This window comes from Carettochelys insculpta, chromosome 7 (genome assembly GCF_033958435.1).
Source record: "Carettochelys insculpta isolate YL-2023 chromosome 7, ASM3395843v1, whole genome shotgun sequence".
NCBI lineage: Eukaryota > Metazoa > Chordata > Testudines > Carettochelyidae > Carettochelys > Carettochelys insculpta.
The window spans coordinates 608,346-611,490 of record NC_134143.1 but is presented as its reverse complement, the minus strand read 5'-3'; the positions used below and the strand labels follow the sequence as shown (position 1 = coordinate 611,490).

The 3,145-nt window shown below is 56.8% G+C and overlaps 1 non-coding gene across 1 annotated transcript; it reads right to left on the bottom strand.

The window, feature by feature from the left end:
• Positions 1-2,684: 2,684 nt before the first annotated feature.
• Positions 2,685-2,757, bottom strand: TRNAK-CUU (transfer RNA lysine (anticodon CUU)). Its single transcript has one exon. It is a non-coding gene; the product is annotated as a tRNA-Lys (tRNA).
• Positions 2,758-3,145: the final 388 nt, after the last annotated feature.

Sequence of the window (3,145 nt, the reverse complement as noted above, 5' to 3'; positions counted from 1 at the left end):
GCCAGGTGGGGGCAGCCCTGGTTCAGCTGCAGCCAGCGACATGGGCAGCTGCCTCTGAGGAAGGGCCTGTTCCCAAGGCTGAATCAGGGGCTCTGGTCTCTCCCAGCTCCTGGGCTGGGCTGGGCAGTGCACAGCTGGGAAAAAGAGCAGATACTTGCCCAGGGGAAAGAATGTTTCTCTGCAATAGGTCCTTCCACAGCACCAGCTCCAGGCCCTGAGGCAGGTCTCCATTCAACTGTGCCACCCTGGGCAAGCCCTGAGTTCTTCTGTGCTTCTCACCAGCTGGGGATGCCTCTTTGGCACATATCTCCTGCCCCTCTGCTAAAAGGAGCCCTGCAGTAAAGAGGCCCCACTTGGAGATTGGCTGATTTTGTACCACCTTGTGATGCTGGCCTCAGCGTGCAGGCTGCTTTTGGGGTGGGTTTGGTGGAGGGGAGGAGCCAGGTGGGGGGGCTCTTTATGGAAGTCCTCTGGACACATGTAGTCATGGTCCCCCTTCTTCTTCAGCTGTCCTGAGGTGCTCTGTGGCATTAGAGCCATCCCACGGATGTGTCACTACCAGCAGCTGCACCTCCGGGTGCCCGAAGGAGGACAGGTGAGCTGGGCTGCTGCCCGGAGCCATCAGGCCCACCAAGAGTGGGTCCATGTCTGGGAGGCCCTATGGGAGTACTTTGACTGGGGTGGTCCGAGTGAGCACCACCCAGGCCACCCCCTGCACACTCACACCACGGCCTGCACACCGCCCCTACCACCCACTGACCATCCCCACCACCCGCTCACTGTCCCCATCACCCACACACCAGCCCCACCACCTCCACACCGCCCCCACCACCCACTGACCACCCGCTCACTGTCCCCACCACCTCCACACCGCCCCCACCACCCACTGACTACCCCCACCACCCGCCCACTGTCCCCATCACCCACACACCGCCCCCACCACCCACTGACCATCCCCACCACCCGCTCACTGTCCCCACCACCCACACACCAGCCCCCACCACCCACTGACCACCCCCACCACCCGCTCACCGCCCCCACACGTAACACGGGTGTGTGTGAAAATAAAACTGATTCCTTGTTAAACAACCAAAAAGCTCACCTCTGAGTGTGGAACATAACAAACACCATCATAACTCAGTATGGACATGGGGGAAACGAGATACACTAACTATTTACATGGGGGGACGGGGCGCATGGGACTGCCCAAGGGTGTGGGTGCTGATGGGCGCTGGTGGCCATGGCCTAATCCGTGAGCTGTCCTCTGCCAGGCCCAGGCATGCCAGGGTCATGCCCTGGGGGGTGTGTGCCCTGTGGGGTACGTACCTGACAGTCCAGCGCCGTGGTCAGGGAACGCCCGTTGGGCAGATGCCTGGCTGGAGCCGTAGGAGGGGATGTCCAGCACAAGCTTAGCCTCACTGTTGGACCACTTGGACGGTGGGTGACTGGTTCCTGCTCTGGCCCTGGGGGTGCGGGGCTGGGCTCCGGTCCAGACTCAGGCTTCACGTCCTGCTGGGTGTCCTCAGCCATGGCGTCAAGGAAGGCCGGGGAGAGGAGGTGTCGCTGGGGCCCAGGATGGCGATGAGCTCGCAGTAATAGGGGCAAGTGGTGGGAACAGCCCCACACCAGCTGGCCGAGTCCTGCGCCCAGGCGTAACCCTGCTGCAACTCCTTGACCTTACTCCTGATACGGTGACGGGTGTGGGCAGGGTGACCGCGGGTGGTCAGGCTCTTGGCCAGCTGGGGAACACTTCTGCGTTCTGCTGCTTGCTCCCCATTACGTGGAGCACCTTCTCCTCACTCAGAGCCCCAGAGGTCACGGAGCTCAGAGTCAGTCCAGGAAGTGCTCCTAACAGCCGACTGCTGCCATTGCGGACCCCACTATTTTGAAGTAGAGGGACGTGGAATGTCTACACACGTCCTACTTCGATGTCAGATATCGACGTAGGGCTCTGTTCCAATCTTCTGATAGGAGCTGCAGTTTTGACATCACACTGGCTAACATCTATTGCAGCTTTGAAGTAGCGTGTCTCACGTGGAGATGTGGCACGTGCTATTTCGAAGCTGTGCTTGCTACTTCCATCTCGCTTTCTCGTGTAGACGCACCTTTTGTGTTCTTTCCAAATAACTACAAATCGCCCCATGTGCCCTTTCCATGTGAGAGCCATCTAGTGACTGACACTCACCTTTCCACTGCCCTGGCGAGACGGGCGGCAGGAGTGAAGAATCAGAACATTCCAAGCAGAAATCTCCACCCCTCCATTGAACACAAACCATCACTGCCCCTGTCCAATAACACTTTTCCCATCACACTTTTGAACCCGCAATCTCTTGTCCTTATGTAAGTGAACAACAAGAGCTCCTCATTTCCTCACCATCCCCTGGATAGTTGGAGCTGGTTTGTACACCCAATGCCCACCTGGAGCCAATGCAGAAAGATGCGAAGCTACCGAGCACTGAAGAGGGACACTCAGCTGGGGAGAGGATTTCTTCTCTCCTCCTTGTGCAGGTGGGAATAGAGACGAAGAGAAGAAAATCCTCTTCCACTTTCTGAAGATAATGGAAATACCAGTTTGTACAAGAGATGAGAACAAGAACACACATTTCCTGCCTTAGGCCAGGACGTCAGGAAGAGCTGTTTGAGAATTGCTCAATCAGCTGAAAACATGAGGGCAAGAAGGGAAGCGCCCAGCATGGGGCTTGAACCCATGATCCTGAGATTAAGAGTCTTATGCTCTACCAACTGAGCTAGCCAGGCCACAAGGATAAAAGTGTCTCATGACCTATCACAGAGGAGAAGGAGTCAAATCTGCATGTCAGGTGGGTCAAAGTCAAATGTGTGTGGCAAAGTGCTCACAAGGGCCAGACTCCAGTCTTTGTTCTTTGGGCTGCCGGAGGTGCGATGCGAAGAAAACAGACTGTTGGAGTGAATCTTGGCCAAGCCTCTCACTGCTGCTGCGAGCTCTCCCGAACACCTCACACACCTACGGCCATTTCTGCACAACAAATTAATGCTGACACCGTTTCCCCCAGCGCAGAGTCGGTGCAGGCAGTCGAACACGTTTCTTTTTCATACAGAGAGAACACGCAGGTGAAGAGAGTTTTCTGTGGGAAATTGGCTGTTAGTGACTCTCCAGAGGAAGGGG